The following is a 24,777-nucleotide window of genomic DNA, read 5'->3' as shown; positions in this document are numbered from 1 at the left end:
CCAGGGCAGAGGTGAGGTAGCGTCTGATGGGTTGCATCTACTCTGGACGAAACCGTTAGTCCCTCTTTTTGAATGCTCGCCAAAAAACGTGGGAGTAAATTGCTCTCCAATTGGTCAGGTTCAACATCAAGTGGATGTGGACTTAGGATCCCTCATATTCCAAACAATAATGCTAAAATGGTTAATGCCAAAAAGATTGTAGGTGATACACCAATCATTTCTGCAACCTCTTTTTTCTTCAAACGGACATTTTCCAAGGTTTCCAGCTTTTTCATTATTTTCTGCATTGGCAGCCTGCATCTCTTCTTGGAAAAATTAAAACTTGTAATAACAGATACCACTTCTTCCAAAATGGTTTTGGATTCCTTCTTAAGGATTTTCCGATTTTGCTTATATATGCATCGGATTGCCTTGTCTGATGAACAGTCACTCACTGACTAAATAAACGATTATCACCTAACCTCATGCTTGTACTCCTAATGAGTTCCTTTATAAGTGCAAGTCCATGCTCTCCATTTCGCGAACTTACTGGCTCTTCTCCCCGACGATATGGCGATCATTTCCTTTCACCTTTGTCCCACACCGAAATGACAAAAGATTCATTCCGCGCCCCCACATATTTCCGAGCCTGGTTAGCACAGAAGCATGCAAGCGCAGGTCGAAGAGATACGGACTTTCACGGTCAATTTAGTTAGGATTTTGGAATAGCTCTGCCCTCTTAGCCGACCTTGATCAACCCGGATTGTCATCCCGCCATACATGCAGTTATTACAATTGAATCTAACTTAAAATTTATCTATGATACTAAACACCTTATCTCGTCAATAACTAACCTTAGTGAATCGTTACTGATACGTTAGTACTCCTTGATGGGCCATTGAGGGTTCAGGAGTGGATGTTGTTTGTAATATGGTACAATCAATTTTACAGAAAGGTACACTCATTATAATGTTCCTAAGATTGCAAAAGTGGACCATCTTCGCTATATGTACGCCCTCTCTATGCCCCCTACACTCGAGAGCGACCGAGTGCATATTGGAGGCGAGAAACAGCCAGATGCTAGTCCGGGGTAAACGTTTCTACAGTATGTTTTGAATATAGGTGAGGTATTGTAGACATGGTACCTTGTTGAATCACATTCAAGGTGCAGTTTGAGTGATTATCTATGCTTAATAAGATGCAATGGAATTCATATCCTTGCATAATTTCGCATAGGTTAAGTCGCTAAGGAGCTATTATGAAGTATATTTGCTCGTCAGACCCTATCTTAAGGTAAATTTGGGCAACGTACGGAATTGCATTTATATGGTTGTCATTTACCTCTTCGTGGGATATAGTCTGTCAACCACATCTACCTGCCATCGTTCGCGATTACCTGAAATGCCCATCCATGATTTCCCGAAAAACTTCATCCACAAGAGGAGAAGGAACCTCACTGGATGTGAGATTTGCAACCACGTGCAAGTTCTTATGTAATGCGACAACAACCCTGAAATCATTGTGTCTTGTGGCGTCTTTCGCTTTCCTAACTAACGAAATAACAAATTGTCTCTTACCACGGCGCTCACTATGCCGAACTCCTCGGGATTTCATCTGATATCGCTTCCCCGATTCCGCAGGCAACTAGATCTTATGACGCTCCTTCGGAACGTGACCGACGACTTGCATAGCACCCTAGATGGTAACACAATGCTTATCGATTTTCTTAGACGGGCTATTCAGTATCTCCCGTATGATCAACAAGATAACTCTCCCATTGTCGAGCGACCCCTGAATCATACACGCGTTCGATGTTGGACTTGGCGAGTCCCAGTTCCCCATCAATGCGAGAAGTGAAGGACGCAACACGCAAGCGAACCATCAGATGATTATCACTTTCGAGGCCTCTCGCGCCTCTCTTCGTATGAACATCCGGGAGACAACTCTTAAATCTACTGTTGATCGCGAAGAGATCGGTGTCGGTCAGTTGAAACCCAACTGACCTTTTGGCAGGCTATGGGCTCGAACGATATGCCACCAATAACAAGACGGTGAAAGTCGCAGAAATCCACAAACCTCTCGCCATTATCGTTACGCCAAGACCATGCTTGCCCAATACATGTTCGGGAAAGCTGTTGGCAGAACGCACCTTGGCATTCAGATCCCCCATCATAATCACAATGTCACTTTTAGGAAGCCTCCCCTGGACTGCATGTAATTGCTCGTAAAAAGCATCCACTCTCCACTATATCGGAAGTCACAAGTTGGAAAAAGCGAACATTTTCAGGAACCTCGGTATCCTTGTCGAGGAGCGTGTCCACACTCCAGAAACTAATAATAATCCACGCATGCTTCAGGTATGAAAGGTTTTGTGTATTTTTTTTATAAAGACATTTGAGTGTGATTTTTTTCCATTAGTACGTAACACGTATTATACGCATATATTATGAGAGTATATACCCTTTCGAGTGATATTGATATTCAAAATCTTGAATTTGCAAAGAAGTGACAACTTTGAATTATTATAACTTTGTTAGTAATATTGCGATTTTCACCAAACTTGGTAGGATGAAGCTCTATATTATCGCCTACATTGCTCTATTTGGTGAAAAAAAATGTACAACCCCCTTTTGCATAATGGGGATACACATGTATGGATTTTACACAAAACCTTAAAAAGAGTCCGTGCAATTCATCGGCTTAAAAATCATAAGTTGCTATGAGCTGATGGATTTATAGTGGAAATGGTTAATTTGGAAGACAACCAATTACATCAAGTTGTTGATCAACTTATGCTCAAGGAGTGGGACAGCGAATTAATGGCTGACGATGACGCCTGACGCCATTATGGGACGAGCTACCCGAGATTCACAATCAACCTTCATTCGGAACGAGCGGGCGATTAGCGTGTGACTGCATTAATGAAGGTAAGACGAAAACATGTTACCACCACCAGCACCATGAAACAAAGAAGTGACAACATCAAATCGCAATGGTCAAATGAGAACAATACAGATAGGAGACTCCAACTTTGAAACCGTAGATAGTTTCTCCTATCTAAGATCGAAAATCACAACCAATAACAGCCATGACGATGAGATCCGAGGTTGTTGGTAGTCAACGGAGCCTTTTCCAACTTACAAAAACTGTTCCGCTCGAAATGTTTCACCCTAGACACACTGTACAAGACAATGATCTTGATAGTCCTCATGTATAGACTTGGGTTCTTAACAGGACAAACTGCTCTTAACTCTCTTAAATCATATTCGAGAGAAGAATCCGCCGAAGAATTTTTGGCCCCCTACATGAGGATGGACGATTCCGTAGCCTACATAATGACGAAATCTATGAAGGGCAATATCTATGGTAAATAAGAAGCTATTGCCTACCCTGCCTGAGATGAAGTGATGGCGTAGGTCAAGATGCCAGACAGCTTTTGGGGATATCGAATTGATGGGTCTTGGAGTTCCTCACTAAAGTGGGCCTAGATCGGATGTCGGTTGTTCGGTGATGAGGATGATGGTTTGGATGACAGCCATTTGTACTAATAGTATTTGTTATTAAACCGGCAAATCAATGCTTCGCTGAAGTAGCACCTACCTTGTGAGTTGAGAATTTAAAATTCATTCAAAGCAATCCCTGTTTGTCGTGAAAATCAGTTAAAAAGGGTAGCGATTGCCATGCGTTCGAGTTGGATTTATCTTTCGGATCTCTGCCGCCGCGAAGACTATAGCTAAACTTAACCTGGCTTGCGCTTCGAATCCCCTGCACTGGCCATATCAACACGGTACGGTCCATTTTGAAAAAAAGTGCAAAATTTGAAACGCATTTTATTCGTTCTTCATTGATTTCTAAACAGCGTGAACAAGGAATGCATCTGAAGTATTCTGCGTGGGAGAGGCGAATCCAAAAGCTATTATCAGAGCAGCATATGACGAAACAATATGTCTCGTTTTGAGTCGAGGGAAAATTTTGGGGGAGTTCGAAAACCAAAGCTGAATCTTTCAGGGCTGTATTATGTCGTCAATAAGTACTACTACTTTTCATCATCGATCCTGCTGATCATGCTACCTAGTCCGAAGCACATAGGGGGCTTCAATTTACTATGAAACTTTCACTCAAATACCTCGACAATAGTGATAACATTTTAAACAATATTTTTCATGTCCATGTCCAAATGGCTCTAGATTTAGAGAGGGAGGCTGGTTGAGTCGGATTGAAGAGCCTGAAGAGAGGTCGAACAATTTGCCTTAGTAGCGTTGTACGAGGCAATGTGGTCAGCATTGCATGGCTTAAGCACTTGGGGTACGATAGCCTAGCGCTCTAACTACTAAGCCATCTAGACATAGTCAAAATAGAAAAGCAGAAATCACCGATCTCAGAAATATTACAGTATACAGGCCTTGAAAGTATAAGACTCGGTGGTTGGGAACTTAAGTAGTCGTGGAAAAGCTCCTTTCACTTTAGTGAGAATGCAAAATCTGTTCCTGAAAAATGTAATACGGAAAATGTCCTCCCAGCCTTTGTACAATACGTGACATTGACCTTATGGACAGGAAAATTTTAAAAAGGAATTTTAAGAATACTATAGTCGTAAATATAAATTTCATTACCTTCGGTATTTTTGCTAAAATCATAAGTTCATTTTTAAGTTGTAGTGCATTTACTCACCTGAAAGGAAAAGAAAATTAGATATGAAAAGCTTATATGTACACATATTATGTATTTATATTATGGAAGTATCCAAGAAACGTATCATAGAATGCTCTCGGAAATTTTAAGTTACTGAAGGGCCGAAGGGACCAATGAAATTTTGACACCTTCTAATTGAAAATGTTCACAACCTTCAGTCATGAGGAAAGTGTGCAGGATTGGTTGCAGAACGTTGGGTTTCTACTGACCGGCAACGAGACTTTAATCAGATCAATTAAACCGCGATCAAAAGTATACTTAAATGTGCGTATAAAAGGGTTGATAATGTCGGCCTCGAAAAGGACCATCAGCGTTACCATCGTAAATCTTAGGAATCGGATATCTTTCCCAGTGAATAGAAGAACAGGATGATGTTGAAGATTCCATAGAAGCGCACTCGTTTTGAATGTTTGCCACATTGAACTCTTTCTTGAATCCGAGAAGGCCTTTGAAAAATTGGCCAGGGAGTCTACTTGGATTGTTCTATAAAGGTGGGTCATTCCGGAGAGCATGTTGCATGAAAGCTAAATTTCAGAGGAATATGAAGCCCAAAATCAAGAGGGGTTACACTTAAACAGCAATACTTTTCCTCCACGTTATCGGTAACGTACTGCATGCTGCCTTGGCTGGAGGCCGTGGAGAGGTCCAGAGGATGTTTTCATTTTTCTTTAAACACCTCCACTACACCAATGACATCTGGTTGCTCTCGCCGAGTCCTTGGCCAAATGAGTCTGAATTTGAAGAAGGAGGTAGGCACAGTTCACAGTCTGCCTGTTCATCGTACTCTTTCTCTCTGCATTAATTGGGAGAGCATTGAATTCAGATACTTTAACACCACGATTAAGTTCAAACTTCTCGTTTTTCTTCAGCGATTGTCCCGTTTACAAGCGAGGTCGGCTCGTCCGGCTTCACCCTGGTTACGTTACTGCGTGAAGCAATTCCATAACGCAGTTCTCCATTTGCTGATAGCATTGACCCAAGATATTTAAATCGCTCATCGCAGGTCACTTCCGCTGCAATTGTTCCTGTATCATGGGGATCGGTTGTCAAAAACTCAGTTTTATTTAGATTCGATCTGAGATCGTGTTGCATAAGGTTCCATTTTTGGACAAGTTGCTCGAGATCATTTTCGGTATTACACGCTAGGAAAACATCATCTGCATAAAGCAGTGTATAGAGCTGGACGTTGGATGTTTCGTGTGACGATGGCCATAGCAAGAACAAAGAGGAGTGGTGAGAAGGCTTCCTTGGTGAGCACCAACAGAGACACGAGGCGGTTTTGATACATCCGCCACACTTCGAACTTTACTTTTCGGATCGTGGTAGAGCAATTGAATCCAGCGCACGAATTCTTCTGGCACTAAGTGTTGTCGTACAACATACTAGATGAGTTCGAGTGGCACACGGTCAAACGCTTTCTCAAGATCAAGAAATACAATGTAAAGAGAGCGATGCTTTTCACAGTGTTTCCCCATGAGTAACCGCGCAGCGTGTATTGTGTCAGTAGTTCCACAGTTCTTGACAAATCCGGCTTCAATTAAGGTTATTTCAATTATTTCACGAATACGATTGTCAAGAATGCGTTAAAAAATGTTCAAGGTATGGGAAAGTAACCGGATCGGACAGTAATTTGAACATTCTGCTGGACTACCATTCTTTTTCCGTATTGGAACTGTGGTACTTTCTTGCCAGTCAGATGGTGTTCTACTTTTTTGAGCAACTCGATTAAAGAATTCACTGAGCCGCAGTTTCTGGAGCCAGATTTTCGCTTTCCAGAGCTCAGATGCAATGTCGCCAGTTCCTGTTGCTTACCCCGATTTCATTCGTTTTCTTGCCTCCTCGACTTCAGTTACGCTGACAGCAGGAACTGCTCGAAATGTCGGCAATGATTGTGCAAGTGGAGGATGCGCAAATTCTTCAGTTTAAATCTGCTCGAAATATTCTCGCGCCTATCCGTCGCGGCTCAACCGTTGGTAAGCAAGGTATCGTTCTTGTCATTAACGCAACAGAAGTGTTCGGTATCCTGTCTGAGTGCGTTTCGGCTTTTGGCAAGTCGATACAGACCTCTCTTGCCATCCCGAGTGTCCAGTTTATCGTAAAGATTTTTGTAATGGGCCGCTCGGGTTACAGCGATCGCTTTCTTTACTTCCCTGTTGGCATTCTTATAAATTTGCCAACTGACGACTGTTTTATCGTCGAGAAACTTGTGATAGAGGCGTTTCTTTTCACGGACCTTGATTTAAACATCGTCATTCACAAAGTGACGATGTGACAACTGTTACTCGAAGCGTTCGTCAATACGGGCCACATACTCGCTAATGTGTACAGAGGGCGAAAGTGGGAGTGAGTAGGTTACACAATAAAGAGATGGCCACATGATATACAGCAGCGCAGACTTCTTGGGAGGACCTGAAGAAAACCGAAACACACTTCAAAAAATCGCTTACAATGGCGAGTAAGATGAGGTGACTTGCCATTGGCAATTCAGTAACCGATATCTAGTAGAGAGTCCAAACTTTGAATTATAATAAGCCAAATATGGTTGGTAATGGTTTTTGTGCAAAGGATAATATTCCGCAATGTGATACTGATCTAAGTTTTGAGCCAACCATGTTGATTTTTAGATTAAGGTTGAAGTTAAGTAGAATATAGTGTTTGAATTTGGAGTTCACAACATTTCGACGCAGCCGGTGTCAGGAAGGCGCTTTCTTTTTCTTAGTTATTTTTATTTTGTATTAAATATATTAACATTTAGATTTTTTTTAAAGATAATGTTGTGTTGAGTGGGTACTTTAATGTATGTTACCGTTTTTACATACCGACTCTGCAAATAAATGAATCCTTATCCATTACTGTTAGTATTGTGATGTTCCGTGGTTTTTATGAGGTTAGATGACCAACGGGTTGACTAAGGAAGAACTTTCACGTAACTAAGGGGGGGAAAGTGCCAGTGTGAGTGAAACAGGAAACGTTGATGCCCCTTTATCGAGAACACATGAAATTGAAGTGCATGTTAGGACCGAAAGGGAGACAAGGAAAATAGCCCCGCCCCCGGAAGGACGCCCTCGATAAAGTCAAGGATATAGTGATAAAGTTCATCCTTTCTTTTCCGGAGGAGAGATCCTCATTCGCCGTTTCAGGACTTATTTGCACTTCTGGACTGGGTGACGGAGTTTTAAGAGCTATTGCCAGAAAAGCAGAAAGCGGCTCTCAAATTCAGTAAAAATTCATCAAACTGTAGGATGATTAAGGATATGAAAATAACCCTAAGTGATTAAATCATAATATATGAGGGCGTTTGGTGGGTAGAAGCTTCAAAATGTTGGAACAGGCGAAAGCAGACGCCATATGCTATAAAACGAGTGCCAACGGTTTTGAATTCTTCGCATTTCAGTGATGGTCCCTTCGGACAATTTCCTCAGAGTAATTTTGCGTCTCACAGCAGAGTTCCTTTCGGATTATGTCGAATATGACGATATTATTATTGCTATACAATAGGGTAAATAGCGAATAGTGGGTTCTTTGGGGAAGATTGGAAAATCCTAGGCACATGTACAAAACAATTTGGTTTAAGATACCGCAATGATAATGTTAATATTGCCAAAAACACGGTGCCCTTTGTATGACGGAAATTTGGGTTGGGAGTTTCTATAGACCCGTGCCATCATTGATTGCTTTTCGAGGATTTTAGCAGTGTCGCCAAGGCTCACGAACAGATTGATATCCGTCATGTTAGAGAAAGTAAATATTCACCGAGGAGAGAGAAAGCAAGTGGCGAAGTTGAAGAAAACGCCCTTGAGGTGGAAATATTTCGTTCGTCACTTAATAAAGACTCTACGGTGAATTTTTGTCGACATGAAGAGGCGAAATGAGTAATGAAAGATAAGAAGGTGTTTACTCAGGGTTTAAGGAGCTCTAGCTTAAGATAGAGGAATAGCGGCAGGTAAGCTGTAGGAGGAAGCAAAAACCCGTGACAGTTCAGTTTCGAAATTTGGAAACTGAGAAAGTTTCATTCGAGGGGAATCAGAAATGGGGGACATTAGTTTAGCTTTTAGGCAGGAAAAGATCTTTGAATTATCCATTTTGTTTAATACAGCCCGGGTTGGTCATCGTCGGCAAGTGTAAATAAACTTTTGGGAGGCGGTATAATTGAGTCGTCCATACAACTCTCCAATCATTTTGGGTAAAGTGGTACCTACGTCGTACCCATTGCCGCGGCCTGGTTATGTATTTGATTAGTTTGAGAATTCAACATATTTTTCTATACACTTTGGAACAAATATATCACTAATGCTTATCGACCAGGGGGTTAATTTCTATTAAGTTTTTGGTATCCACCCCTGCAGTTTAAGAGGTTTTCTTTTGGTACTAAAACTGTCGTAATTTTTCAGCTTTTGCTGCCCTCTGTCCGGCTTAGAGCGCGTGAAATGCTTTTTATAGATGATGTGGTCGCGTCTGTTAACCTGGATGAGTACAACCAAGCGTTGGGAGGGATAGTCCAGCGATTCCATGAAGCCAAGTTAAAGATGCCGCTAACTGCCAGTTTCTGTGAAAGGAGGTGACTTACTCACGTTTACTTAGAAGATGGAAGTAGACTCAATCCCACACTATCAGAAAAATGCAGTAAATCCCACTACCAAAAAACCCAAGCAGGTCAATTCATTCCTTGGGTTGTCCACCGGGCTTTTCGAGCAGCTCATATTAATTCACTTGTGAGATAAGAAGTGAAGTTCGAATGGAATGAAGATTGCGAGTATGCTTTTGAAAGGTCGAAAGGAAAAACTTGTCTCGCGATCCCTCTTGGCATATGCACTATTTGATAAGAAGTTCGCGTTAGTGACAAATGCTAATCAAAGGCTCTGAATGCGGTATTGGAGCAATAGGGGGCCAGTGGGATACGCAAGTGGAACGCTACACTGAACGGGATTAGGCGACTTCAGAAAGAAAACGGACAGCATCGACCAAAAATTAATGTTGTTGCCCCTACAAGTAAGCTCTATTGCGAAACACTTAAAATCATCATCATCATCAACGGCTCAACAACCGGTATCCAGTCTAGGCCTGCCTTAATAAGGAAATCCAGGCATCCCGGTTTTGCATCGAGGTCCACCAATTCGATATCCCTAAAAGCTGTCTGGCGTCCTGGTCTCGTCTTCTTTTCCTACCATAGATATTGCCCCTATGCAAAAGTTCTAACCACAATAATTGCAAGGGAAAGTTCCAAGGATAACATTAGTGCTGGCTTAAGAATCCTGGGTGTACCTAGAGACCCTGCATTATTCTCAAAAGAAACCTAAGATACATATGTCTTTCAGAGGTTCTAATTCGAGATCTCGGGCTATCCAAGTAGTACTGGATCCTCGGGGATGAACTCGAGATACCCTGGCCTTCTGGATGGGTGGAATGTTAGAGAGCAAGCAAATAGATGTATCAACTGGTCATGAATAGTACTTAAGGTTGTAGTAGTGTGGAGGAAAACATTAGGAAACCCTATGTGGCAGAATTCAAACCGGATCTCGAATCAGTTACTACTAAAATACAAAATATATAGTATCATTTACTAGGAAGCCCAAGCTGGATCACGCGAGAGCCATTAGATTACATGGCATGGAGGTAAAACGATTAACACAGGTTAAATATTTGGGACTCACACTAAATATATGTCGGAAACCCTTAAGGGCTCTGATGACTTGCAGGTCCATAGTAGAGAAAAAATCGGAATGTACCCTGAAAATACTGCACCTATGCGCCAACGGGATCTCTAGAGGTTTTTCTGGGATTGATATTTCTTCATATGCACATACAAATACAGGAAAGGAGGGCGATCTTCAAAGTGAAGGGAAATTGATATTCTTTCTAAGTGGCATCCTGAATTACCGACACCAGCGGATAACGACAACGAAGTTTCACTTCGATAAGGAGTGTGAAACACGTTAGACCGGCAGGGCAAACTGCGAGAGCGTGGCATTGACATACGATTTAAACCAGCCATTGATTACCTGGTGCACTGACATATCCCCTACGGCGGAGGGAGCAGGCGCTGGGATCATTGGTCCAAGGAAACCGCACTTTGAACTAATGAGTAAACATAGTAGCATACTTCAGGTAGAAATGTACACCATATACAGATGTGCCTCCTTCAACCTCGGAAGGAATTATAGGGACAGAACATGGCTATTCTAACTGACAGCCAAGCGGCTATAAAGGCCAGGTCCTACCAGGCAAACTCCAAACTGGTATGGGAATGCCTTAACAGACTGAACTCCCCCGGCTCGTTCAATAGGGTCTGGATATTCTGGGTTCCAGGACACATTGGGTTAAGATTCCATGAGGTAGCGGACTAGTTGGTCACGAAAGGAGGCAGAAAGAGCCAGAGGCATGCTGTGGAGTTGGTAAAAGGTTCATGGCTATTACGTTGAAAAATTCAATTATACTGCGCGAACCTACCAGGAATGGAACAGTCCAGAATACTCGGAGGGATACGAATCCAAGCGTTCGAAAAATTGTTTAAACCTCACCAAGACGAGCCCCCGGATCATAGCGAAAATACTCATTGGTCACTGCAGGCTAAACTATCAACTGGGGACGCTAAGGATATCTAAGTACACTATTTATAGATTCTGTGAGGAGATTGATGAAACCTCCACACATGTTCTGGGACAGTGTCCGGCACTTGCAACAGATGCAAGGTTGAAACATTTTGAAGTAGGGAATATAGTAAAGTTTCTGTCGGTCACAGGTTTAAACGAAATACTATACTTTGTAGACATCCCTTGAGAATATTATTATTAACCAATATGGTTGCCAGTAACCTCTGAATACAACAATCAATCACGAATATGCGCTATCGTTGGCGGCTTACAGAAATGTGTTTCAGCTGCTGTAACCCAGGATCGAACAAAACTCCTATTTTCCTTCCTTGTTGGTTCACCTTGTTTCTCGAGTATATAATTGTGCATTCGAAGCAGGAAATGTCCATTTGTTTTTCAGGCAGTAATTAATTCGACATGTGTCCCATTTTAATCGTAGGGGTTTGCTAAAGGTATGTGTAAATTTATATCGATAGAGCTCCAAACTCACGCACAAAGACAGGAATACATACAAGAATGTAGCCTGCCTCCACTTATTGAACAAAGGCTGAATTTCCAAGCATACACAAACAACGCAACGGTTAAATACAGACTTGCGAACTTTGCCTCATTAAATTTTCCAGCCGTAATCCCTCAACCTTACATGTTCGTAATTTTCGCCATCTTCTCAGATCGAATTTCCAAAAACGGTTTCCAATTAATCATTATCCCTTCAAACAATGAATTTCCCTAAGAAAATTTTAATATTCATCGTCACGACCCGAAAACCATTAAACATTGAATATTATCAAACTCCTAGAGAAAATCCATTTCACATAATATCGCCTGGGACTGACTTCCTTCATCCTTCATCCCATCACGTTGGCTACGGTGAGTAATTCTCCTGCCGAGCAGAATATTATCCTAGTGGCTGTGTGGAGCGCACCACACGTTGTATATTCATGGTGCAGGGAAAATCGAGAACCATTCAGGGAGAATGCTTCGAAAGTCATTATCCACAGAAACATTATCCATACAGCGATTGCCTTAAATTGGGTTTAATACAGATTCCAAGTTCACACTCGTCGTTGTAGCGATGAAATTTCACAAAGTCATTGTTTAAGTTATTTTTGGGAAAGTTCGGTGCTTCGGCGATGTATGGGATACGCGAGAAATTCTCTTGCTGCTGGTCCAAGGCTTCGGTGTTCTGTGTTCCTGCCATATTTACAACGAACTTCAAAACTTTCCATCGAATGTCGAACCCGAAGACATATTCGGAATAATATAAACCCAAGAGAATACGGACGGAAGGGAGAGCGGTGTGAATTTGAAATATTTGGTCCAACTATCGCAGGATCCGAATCTAGAATCTAAATCGAAGTAAGTTCAAACCTTGTGCTCCTCATTTGCTCAAGACAAGTTTCATCAACTATGGAGAAAGGTGACACCTTTTTGGTAAAGTCAAAGTTAAACCCTCAGAGTAGACCGTTTTCCTCAATTGATTGTATTTGAACGAATGACAATAGGAATATTTAAAAATATAAATAGTACAAATATACATTACAACATATAAAAATAGGTGACGTTGGAGAATCTAACCCAATTTGACCAACGTCCTTTGACATGTTTTGCGGTTTTCAATTGCCCAGATATTACTTCTCTGTATGAAGTATGTGTCCTTTAATAATACACGGAAATAGGATAGAGGGAAACCAATAATATTGCAAAGTCAACGAATGCTTGGCAAATCCAATGGTTCAGCAAGCAGGATGTCAAACCCACAAAAACTTACTTAATTGAAATTTCAAACTTCGATGACATATACAAATCGACATGCATGAAGTTCTGCAGCAGACAACCGCATCAAAGGCAGCAAGAGTTCCAACTCCAGAATGGCGCATCCTCCTTTCCGAAAACGACAGACGTGGTGGGTCCAAGTACTGTGAAATTTGAAAGATACAAGTTCGAGTACACTTGCGACCACGTCCTGAAAATACATTCATATTCAAAACTATTGTGATTCGATTTAAGATAAATCACATGGAAAAGTCTCCTGGTTCAGCTGGAGCTTCACGAGTGCGAAATGTGAAGGACAGAAACAGTTTAATGATATTCCTTTGAAAATTAGAAAGCATTTAGACATCCTAATAGGGAAAGGAGAGCAAAGAATGTTCATAACGGCCTTTATAAGTCCTTACAGTACCAAGTCCCAATTTGACAAATGAGATAAATAGAAGCTTTTGGTCACCTAAATACGTCTTTGCTTATGCAATCGATAACAACAATACACGCAACATGTAAACTACACATAGTCCCGAAATCATACTACAGGACTCCCGGAACAATAAAATGATAGGCTTACTGGCAATCTAACTACTACAAAACAAGCAGAAAACAAGAGAAAGCACGACAAAAAAACAATTCAATGGGGGGTCACGCTCGAAATACCAAAATCCCAACCAAGTGCTAGCCTTCTAATTTATGTCCTTAATATTCAAGAATTTCACTCTCGAAATCTGGCACTTTGTCATACTTTCGAAAAACAACATCTGGAACTAATTTAAAGCGAATACTATCCTTAAATTCAATATCCTGGATCCAAAACAAGACTTCCTTATTGATCCTTATTGATTCCGGTTCTCCCAGTACATTTAACAAGATTTTCGGGCAGCCTTGGTCCTTAAGTTACGTCATACTATCGTTGGAAAATGTAAAATCCGGTAAATCAATTACCCCCGAGGAGCCGTTGGCCATTGTCGGAAGAAAATGACATTGAACCGAAATGGTGGAGCCTGAATTACAGTGTAGTGGTAATTTTGTTCATCGATTTTTTGTGTTGTGTAAAGTGAGAGGAATCGATGGTTCTGGTAAATACGTCGTATGGCACGTAAGTGGAGTGAGTAGATGTCCTGGCGATGATTTCACACGCAGCAATTTTATCAAAGTGGTTGGATTGATTGAAGTGGTATACACATTTGATACCTTGAAGTCAAATATTTTGACAATGGAGAGGAACGTCAACGTAAAATCCTTCAAAACTTTTGGACTCGAATGATTTTTCACATAATAATCAGGAACACAATACATATTCAGAATGTGCGAATGCTCCGTGGCTACAGAATTTAGCACTCGTAGAATCAGATTGAGAAGCATCACAATTGCATATTGTTGCGCAGAAACAGAGATTTCCGATATAGAGGGCGCTGCGCTACTAAATGTGCTGTTATCTCTGGTGCGGACGAATTATTCAGCAACGTCCCAAGACTTGGTTGACTGCGGAAACGTGGAGACGGATTGATGAACTTAAGGAGCCGTTGGTAGCTACCAACACGGAAAGCGTGACCCGTAGGAGTTTCTTCACCGCGAAAAAAGTACCAGAGGTACAGGATAGGTTTTGAGTCTGACTTGCATGAGATTGGGAAAGCACAATCTTCTGTTCGTGTGTTCTGTAATAATGTGGCGGACGATCCCGAACGGACCTTTTTCTATTGTGAAAGGTGGGATGGGTTTCATCAGCAGCTTTATGCAGACACAGAGGAGCCCTCTCCAGACAAAATTGTCAAATTGAGTGGTTTTGCATATTACGCCCGAATTCGTATTGTTGGAAAGAAAATTGAGTTCGGCCGGTGGACAGACCGAATGGGAAGGAGTTTGCACTAACAACTCCCTGCTTCAAACTCCTTACCGATAGTGAACGCAATTCCAAGACTTGAAAGCTGCCTGAGTTGGGAGAGGGGAAGGGCTAGCCCGAACTAATATGTCAACTGTTTGCACGCTAGTTCTCTGGTATAGTAGTCGAGGTACCGTCGTGAGGTCCAACACTCTGTGCCTAAAGGCATTCACCCACCCTACTCCACAAAAAAAAGACATACGAATAAAAGCTGGTTCTCCAAACAGGAACGGAATTATGTTTTCCATGGACGACCTGAAGCAGAGTTAATACATTGGTTTTAACGATCTCCATGTGGCACATTTCGTCTCTGCAGAATTGCTGCTTCCACACATTTGTAAAAGGGGATGATTGTCGAAATTCTGATAACTGGAGCGGTATTTCCATATTTCCTGTCGCCACAAAGATAATGTTTGAAATAACCCTGGACACGCCTCAGAGAGCACCTGAAAGTTTGGTCGATAAAGTGTAGATATCATCGCAGTAAACTCACTTCAGACAATTATGGGGTAGTCTGCTAAGTTTAAGGCAACATTCCATCTTCTTTTCTTCGGTTTCGGGGGGATTTCCGAAGGCGTAAATAGGAGCCTGTTCTTTTATTGTCCCAATTTTCGGGTCTCTCTGGGTGTATATATTTTTCATATACTAAGGTGGACCGGTGATCATTCGTAGTACCTTTGGCTGGGATTTCTGCGGCAACTTAGATGGATGTGCACGCTAAACCCCAGAGCTGAATTTCGTTTGTTTAGCTTTGTAGCAAAGGTATCTGTTGAGGGATCATGATACCATTGGCTGAGATCTTAACGCATTTTTGTCGTTTCAGGGTGAAAATAACGGAAAAACACTTAGTTTCCCTCAGGAATTCTAAAATTTGTAAGCAAATTTTTAATTCATCTTAAGTGGATTTGCAAATTTTTTTATACAACCTGACCTAAAGTTCAGAATGGCAGTATTATTTGCAAAGGTTGAAATTGCCGGGTTAGGATCAGTTGGTAGGACGCTGCCTTGGGAAACTCCAACTTGGATGCTGCAATCGCGATACGTGATGCTTCTGAATTTCACCCCCAATTTACGCTTTGTTTCCTTAACATAACAAATTTATGGCTTGGATAACTAGAATTGGAAGATACAAATCTCATATGCTAGAAACATTTCCTAGTTTTAAATCTAAAAAGCTAATCGCTTTTATGATCGACGACGACACAAAGAAAATCAAGTTGAACTTGATGTCAAAAATTTGCACGGTTTTCTTGACCATAAAATCGGAAAACAATTTGAGAGGGTCGAAGATGAACGATCGGGCAATTGACCTGTACCAAAGCAAACGAACTTAGATCAGAACCCAATGTAAGGTAGAATGAATATGACATTCAGATACAATATTGGCTTACTCCAAGGCTGAAGAAGAAAAAGAGGAACTTGTGCGAAACATGTCAGAAACCGGAAATTTTAAATACAAATGTGAGAAAGCTTCTGAAGCTCTGATGAGCCGGCTTTCGAGGAACCGACAACTTGAGACCACGTGAAATGGTATCCAAAGTACTCCCGGACAAGGATCCCGAGTCAACATTGAGAGCATTCTATTCGTGAAGTGAATACCCGAAATAGACAACAATATCATGGAAAAGAAGAAGTAATTGAAGGGATTATGGTGTGTATATACATAGGAGTGCTTTGGGTGAGATTGGGTTATATTGTCCCATACCGAAGTCTGCCGTGTTATTGTATGCACTGTCAAAGTTCATTTATATGAAAAAACCTATCGTACTCACGAGTTTCAGGAGCTATTTCACCAGGTACTAATAACGCCTCCCTCCTTCAGAGTTTGTTATTCTGCAGGTGGTATATTAATCTTGTAAGAGGGCGGTCGAAGTCAATTGACGTGGTAGGTTGTTTGATGCTTTTCACTGCAAAGTCTGCATATTGAATTTTCATTTCGTTTCGTTTCTAAGGATGATGACGAGTTATTCCTTCCATTACTTTCATTTTTAGATTGCTTAGTTTCAGGGTTTCAAGTTTGTCCTGTAGTACGAAAGATCAACGATGTCTCCCATCGATGGGATGATTTCCAAAACTGTAGTCTCGGCAGCCACACCTGTGCCCTGCTGTGTTATGTTTACCCAGCTTTCTCTTTTCTACTTGCAAGTAGAATGGTCTTGTTTTGATTTATGTTGACATAAAATCCAGTGGAATCCCATTGTATTGGCCAACAAACCTTTAAACAAGTCGGAAAAACCGGACCCCGCAGCCCCGGCAACTATAAGCTTAACAGCTGAAGCAGCGTTCAAACTGCTGGTAGCTAGTAAAGTCAAAATAGGTAGGGTCGTTTGCCGATTCAGGGAGCAGGTGTCCCTCAAGCGCTGCTTTAGATGCCCGGAATTTGGCCACATAGCGGCGAAATGCATCAGTGACCGCGACAGGTCAAAAAGTTGCAGAAAATGTCGAGGAGAAGGTCATATGTTCAGGGAGTGTAACGCTGAGCCTGAATGCATGCTTTGCAAGGAGAAAAAGGGCGTCGACTGTCGGTATGTTGCAGGCAGTAGCAGATGCCCAGTGTTTAGGAGAGCCTTGAATGCAGCAAAGAAATGGGGTTGATACAAGTCAACCTCAACCGGCGCAAGACCTTCTCTCACATATCAACTATGAGAAGAGAATCGAAGCTGCCATAATCAGCGAGCATTATCGCAATAATAAGGGCGATGCCTGGACTGCAGATACAGCTGCAAGGCGGCAATATGGGCATGTGGAAATCAAGCCATTCAAGAAGTGATGCGGTTTCCAGAAGTTGGATTCGTCAGGGCAAAAATAGCTGGTATCTATATATATAGTTGATTTGCTCCACCAAGCGCGACGATAACAGAATTCGAAGGAATGCTAGATATGCTAGTCTTAGATGCAAGAAGTCGAAACGCTAAGATCATAGGGGATGATTTCAATGCGTGGGCCGTGGATTGGGGCAGTCGCACTACGAACACCAGGGGCCATATCCTGCCTGAGGCGGAGCTAGACTTGGTGCTTGCCAATACGGGAAATGTTTCCACTTTTCGTGGGACAGAGTCGGGCTCAATAGTCGATCTGACATATGTGAGTACCATATTGGCGAAAAGAATGGCATGGTTTGTCAGTGAGCATTATACTCACAGCGACCACCAGGAAATTTTCCTCCAGATCGAATATGGGCCACGCGGCGATGTGCGTTGCCGCGGAGCTGGAAACCACGATCTAGAGGAAGACCGGACTTCGACGAGAAATGGCAAGTATAGGTGAACCTTTGAGGTAGGCTTAAGCAGGCTATACGGACCAACAAGCGAGAATGCTTCAAGGAACTTTGCAGAGGCAGATCAAACCCCTGGGGAACAGCGTACAGGATGGTTATGAAGAATATGAGAGGGCGAACATCACAACTGACATGCCCGCATCTTCTGCTCGGTATCGTGATGGCGCTTTTCCCCCCGGATAAAGGGGAGCGCAGACAACACAAGCAAGCATTGGAGGTCTACACCATACCTGCGGGAACTGAGGAGGAATTTGCGCAAATTTGCTGGGGAACTGGTGATAACAAAGCACCCGGCCTGGATGCTGTTCCCAATAGCACTCTTAAATTCGCTATCAAGACGAGACCCGAGTGGTTTATCAGCATTTTTGAAACATGCATGGTAGAAAGAGTTTTCGCCGGCCGGTGGAAGAGGCCAAAACTATTTTTGCTCCCGAAGCCGAATAAGCACCCAGGACACCCATCATCATACCGACCGATTTGCCTCATCGACACGGCAGGAAAGATGTTCGAAAGGGTTACCTAGAATTCACTGCTCCCTATCATTGAATATAAGGATGGACAATCGGAACGACGACGGATGGACAAACCCAATCAACGATCGAAGCCGTAGACGTTGTTTTGAAACTGGCTCGAAACGCGATGTTGTCAAAAAAATGATGTGCCGTGGTGACGTTGGACATAAAAAATGCGTTCAATTCCGCTAGCTGGGAGTGGACAAAACGCTCACTGGCTAAAACGGGTGTCCCTAGTTATTTGACTAAGCTCCTCGACAGTTACCTTTCGGAGAGGACACTTTGGTACGATACGGATAAGGGATCCAAACAGTACACTGTCACCGCAGGAGTACTACAGAGCTGTGGGGTCCGAAAGGCGGCAAGGCGAGAGTCGCTGGAGAAGTGGCAGCAACGGTGGGACGACTCGCAGAGGGGTCGCTGGACCCACACGTTAATTCCCAGTATGGAGGAGTGGATCCAGCGACCACACTGCGATATTAACTACCATCTGACGTAATTCTTGTCAGAACATGGTGGTAACAGGAAATATCTGCACTAATTCAGGCTGAATTATTCTCCCTTTTGTCCTGAATGTGGTTGCACACCTGAGGACCCGGAGCATGTTATGTTCCACTGTCCACGATTTTTCTCAGAGAGGAGGAGTCTGGAAGACTTCCTGAAAACCAACCTAAGCCCGTAGAACATCGTCGAGGAAATGTTGAAGTCGGAGGAAAACTGGTGTACGGTGAACTCCGCAATCAAAAGAAAACAGGAGGAACTTGGAAAAGCGGAGCGCGCAAGGAGGACTTAAAGAACGCAAGGCTTAGTCGCTTAAAGCGCAGTCCACCCCGCGAAGTAATACTTGGCGGCGGTTCCACGGGGAAGAAAGAAGCAGAAAGTGGGGTAGGTGTCAGTCGGTTAGAGTCCCACACGCTGCTGCAACCTAGCGCGGCAGTGTCTTTCTAAGATTTCCACCTCCATCCATTAAAAAAAAGACAGACAGACAGACAGTAAACCAATTTTTGCTTCACACAAAACCTTAAAAATATCTGACCTTGGAGACAAATTCACAGCAACGCAACGTTTAGATACAAGGGGGACTATATCAGCCATTTTCGCTATAATCTCATTTCGCCGGTTTTGTTTGTAACATTTCCCGTTTAAGTTACGGGGTTTAAGATGTACATTCGGCTTATCGGTTTTACAGATTCGCATGTGAATGTAATTTCTATATCACCTTACCTTTTTATCTTCAGACAGCAATTTATCGCTCTTATTGTCTCCGCAGCATAGACCTCCACATCTTATGAGTGCTTCGTTGTAGTAACTGCAGCCAGGTCATCCGCGAAGTCGACAACCGTACCCTCTTTTTAGTAGCGAATATTCCTTCTTTTAGTCATGACTCCCTAACCCCAAGTGGGAAGGTCTTCAGTGCCAGCGTCAAAGCTCCGTTAAGGAGGTCACCAGCCCAGGGTCTTCTTATCGTTGATCCCACTATGTATCCCGAAGCTCATCGGTTACTGAAGGTATCACATGCTCATTGAGCTGAATCGCAGTTTGCCTTCTGCTGTTTGGGTGGTGAGGAAACAATCTTTTTCAGAAGGCGCGCGCAGGTCAGCCTTTTCATTACTACTCTTTAACTCAATCCTAGGTTTTTATATCGGCATGATCGCACAATGAGGCAGTTCTTTTTAATCCTGTGTTCCTCCTGTCAATCGTCGCTATCGCGCTTTCCACTAAGTTTCTGGCCTCCCTGCCGGGAAACATGTGACTCGCAAACTTCATTATTTTCATTGTTCTACCAGTAGTTGGGTTCCTTATTGGGAAACAGTCACTTTCTTGGTATAGCATAGCATCACATGATTCCATCATCGATCGAGTGATTTAGATGACTGATATATCGGGTTTAAGCGCCGCGGAGAAAGTGTCCCCCTCAAAGGTTTTGGTGTCCCCCGCCTCTAAAAGTGTATAAGGTCCTGACACCTACGATTACCATGTCTAGCTCCGCGAATACTCTCATATTCATTGCCCAGCAGCCGCATTCAAGTTCCCACCCGTTATAATCCTACTATACTTTTCGGCCAACGTCCTCTAGTGTTTAGAGCAGAGCGGTCAGCATCCGCTAATACTCGGCAAGTGTAGCGGTGGGTGGAGCATAGCATTTCTTCCCTGCAAAGCTTGTTGCACGCAAGCCCATAGCGCTCCTTGGCTCTTTTCGTCTTTGACCCAAATACCACCACTGTGTGTACGATGTGGCTCACTAATTATGGCTACACCGTCTTTTCCGCGTATGCTTTGCGACTTGCGATATTTGCATTTCTCGCATTACCTCGACCTGTCATTCGAACTGGTGCATGCGTTCGCAATGTGACCGAAGCCAAGGCATCCAAAGCACCGGTTTCAGCCATCCTCCTCACCTACCCCACTTTTTGAGAGTTGAGACTTTTTTTCTTTTCGGGGTTTAACCGTTCTCGTAACTTCTTCTCTGGAGTTTCCTCTTTTTAGTTCCCTTTTTAGCTCGACGCTTTCACTTCTCTTTCATCCTGGGCCTTCGGTACGCCAACTGAATCTCTTATATGTTATCGTGGATCTTATATTCTGATAAATACTCCGACGTTCCTTGATCAATTCAAAGAGCTCAATAATCCTGTTGTCTAGTGCGAAAAGGGCAAATCCAGACTGGTCGCGGCCTATTACATAGCTCGGATGATTTGGGGTCAAAATTTCTTCCCGCTTCAGCGAATATTCGAGCTCCTTGTTCCGTTGATAGAGCAAGTTCTAGTGCCTGCCATATGCTTGTAATAGTAGATGCCTCAGTAGTCAAGGTACTGATGCACTACGGTCGTTGGATATCAACGAGGCCCGCTTGGTCACTTCTAAAAACGGCCGGTACTGGGTTTTTGAAGGTCTGCACTCTAACTCTACTTTTTCTCTGGTCCTCCATGATTGATTTTATTTCTGGGTTACCATCCTGTAGCGAAATTTAATCCACGAATGTTGTTCCCACCTCCTGGTTTGCCCATAACTATGCCTATACCGGGATGCATACCCACAAAACATTCGCGGAACGTTTCCTGATCCATACGAAGGGACGCGAGGATGGTTTAGGAACTCCATACAGGCGGAGACGAGATATTATCACACATGCCGATGTATGTGAAAACTTCCGCTGAGATGATCGACAGAATCCCCACGAGGCATACCAACGGACAAATGATAATAGAATTGATAGATATAGACGGATTAACCCCGAACGCACGTTGCATATTTTTGGCGAATTTTTTAGTATCTTACTTCGTTACTATCCTATCACACGCTCCACCTATTCTAACCTCACACACTTCATCTACTTTAACCTCGTGTTCTTGTCAGGAGAATAATGTGATTACGTTTAACATTGAATCAACGCAGTTCCCAAAAAGGATTCGACAATAGCTTCTAAATAGCACCATTACCCGCTTGCCATCATTATCATACATCATCAACTCTTATTACCATCGCCCTCAGCAATCACATCACACCAAACCGACGGAATGCCTAAAACGTCTCTAAAATGTCTATTTGAATATTCAAAACACTCTTTTTATTGTATCTTGCGTATCATACTGGCTATGCGTTACTATAGAAGAAAAAACCCAACGGATTTTCTTGTAGGTACTTAAGCTCATACCACGAAGCCAATGGATTGATTCCTAATCGGATAATGGTCGCTGATGACAATTTCCGGAAAATTGTAAATGAGGGTGGGGCACAGTAAAGACTTTGCGGGTGCACCCTCCGCCGATTAATGTTTCGAGTCAATGAGAAAAATCGTCGAAGCAAGCATTAGTCGTTATGTCGGCGAGTAAGGCTATTAGATAAGATATTTAACGAATAATGATTAGGAGCTAGACGATGGGAAGTGAATGGTGGTAATCTTATCGGGTAAAAATTGGAGAACGAGAAAAAGTGCGTACTAGCATTTTTCGCCAGCATACGCTAGGGGGTCTTCACTTCTCTGGTGGTGCTGCAGTCAGCGAGCAGAATGGATAGATGCGCAATTAAGATGAAAATGTCACATCACTGAGTACGTCTGTGATGCCTTTTTGGTTATCTGCAGCATTTAATTCAATTCGATGAGAGGACAAACGTGATATATTGTTATTTGAAGCAAACTCGACAACAAACGACAAAACAAGCCCCAAAATATTGGAACTTAATGTCGGCCGCATGACAGAGTCTCGTGACTTGCAGCTATAGACTCCCCCTTCGTACACCACAAATCTCCAACAGTCAGCACATTTCATGTTCCAAATAAAATTCCAGACATTCTCGTCCTCGATCTAATTCTGTGAAAAAAATTCAGATAGCGCGTGGCAGCCTGAACGCGTTTCTCCTGTCTAGCAACCTGAAAAGCGTCAACACCCAAACTTCCTCGTGTTCACAATTGTCTATGTGAGCTATACCATTCGCATGGGGTATTTCTTCTTATGAGCACCTACCCACATTTTTTTCCAGGAGTCACTACAGGATCTGTAATTGCGTAATCGTTGATTAATGGCCTCTGATTAGTTGGCGATGGTCAATGGCTTTTGATAAATTGCCTCAACACTGACTGGCCATAACGACAAAAAGGAACTGGAAGGCAGGACGAGAGCGCCAAAAAATGGCAATCGATTTCGATGAATGATTTGAATCGGACTGTTCCTATGAAAATGCTGTTTGACACACAAAAAGGACAAATAGTTTTGCTTGATGACTTGCGAAGTGACGCTAATATCGTCCGGGAACGATATTTCCACTTGGAGTGTCCTCTGGAACGATTTCGTATACAAAAAAGGGAGATGATGCACAATTTTGAATTACATAAACTGACCAGGTTTTTGTTCAGTCAGCGCCATTTCCTCCTACCCCTTCGAGTCTCATTCAACGTTTAAAATAAATTTTAATAAACGCGGATGATTATTTATAACAAATCTGAACTCAGAAAATTTCCTCTCCGAGACCATTTCCCCTACAGACACCATTTCATCTGATGCACTTTATTTATAAGACTCCAAACTGCAAAAAGAACACTCCGTCGAGCCGGATTTGAACCAGCGACCTATGGATTTCCGCATTTCTCTCGACACTCTACAGTCCACCGCTCTACCAACTGAGCTATCGACGGTGCTGGGAGTCTCTCCTTGGCTTCCGCACACAGTGCACAGTTGCCTCAATGGCTCATACTCGGAGTGTTCAATGAATGAAACGTTTTATCTGCTCGAATGTGTATCTCGATGATCTGGTTTTGTAATTAATTCACTCTGGGTCAGATGTGCAAGTAAGTTGCCAAGTGGTGGCTAAGAAGAGACAAGTTAATGGATAGAGATCAATTCGGAAGATGTTTTTTCTTGGTTTACTTTCGTCTGCCACACCCGGAGCTAATTCTGTGATGCAAGAACGAAGAGAACACGTTTGAGATATTCTATAGCTGCTGAAACTTTTCTGGTGGTTCAAAGGCAACGAATATAGACGTGGAGGGATTAATGAGCTGCCGTCGAACTGTAGAAAACAGGTGTACGTTTCGAACACGATTTCGGTGTTGAGCTGGTGAACTTGTATACAAAAAATTTGAACTTGATGGATTTTGTTTCAAAAAGCAGTTAATACCGAACTCTGAGAGAATGCAGCCCGTCACTTGTCGATGTGCACAGATACTAGGAAAAAGAACTTCTTTGGTATATTTGATTGCATATAACAGAGCCGATTGTTAATTGTAATTGAAAATTACCTAAATTCAAAGATTGAATATTGAAAACTAGAGAATGCTCCAGCTTTGGGTAAAACCACTCGGGTAACCGGAAGCTGGACGTTTCAAATTTGATAAGTTCTGTGTTATACAAATTATTCATGCAGGTATCGACAATATATCTTATGCTAGAATCTGCTTTTTAACGTTTTGTGTAAAACAAAACCTTATTAAAATCGATTCAATGTCTGTCTGTCTGTCACAAGCACTTTTCTCAAAAACGGCTAAGCCGATCCGAATCGACAGATGGGAACTATGAAATCCCACGCATACGGGGAGTGGCATACATCTAGGTGGAGTTTAAAGGGGGGCTCCCCATACATGCA

At 42.6% G+C, this 24,777-nt stretch overlaps 1 protein-coding gene and 1 non-coding gene across 16 annotated transcripts in view; both read right to left on the bottom strand.

Moving 5' to 3' along the window:
• The window catches only part of LOC119653637 (uncharacterized protein CG43867), a 466,832-nt gene that overhangs the window by 305,301 nt on the left and 136,754 nt on the right, over window positions 1-24,777 (bottom strand). The window lies entirely within an intron of this gene.
• Window positions 23,737-23,830, bottom strand: Trnay-gua. Its single transcript has 2 exons — window positions 23,794-23,830; window positions 23,737-23,772 (listed from the first exon to the last, which is right to left on the bottom strand). It is a non-coding gene; the product is annotated as a tRNA-Tyr (tRNA).

The sequence above is a fragment of the Hermetia illucens genome, chromosome 4 (genome assembly GCF_905115235.1).
Source record: "Hermetia illucens chromosome 4, iHerIll2.2.curated.20191125, whole genome shotgun sequence".
Taxonomy (NCBI): Eukaryota; Metazoa; Arthropoda; class Insecta; order Diptera; family Stratiomyidae; genus Hermetia; species Hermetia illucens.
This window is presented reverse-complemented; position numbering and strand designations above follow the sequence as displayed.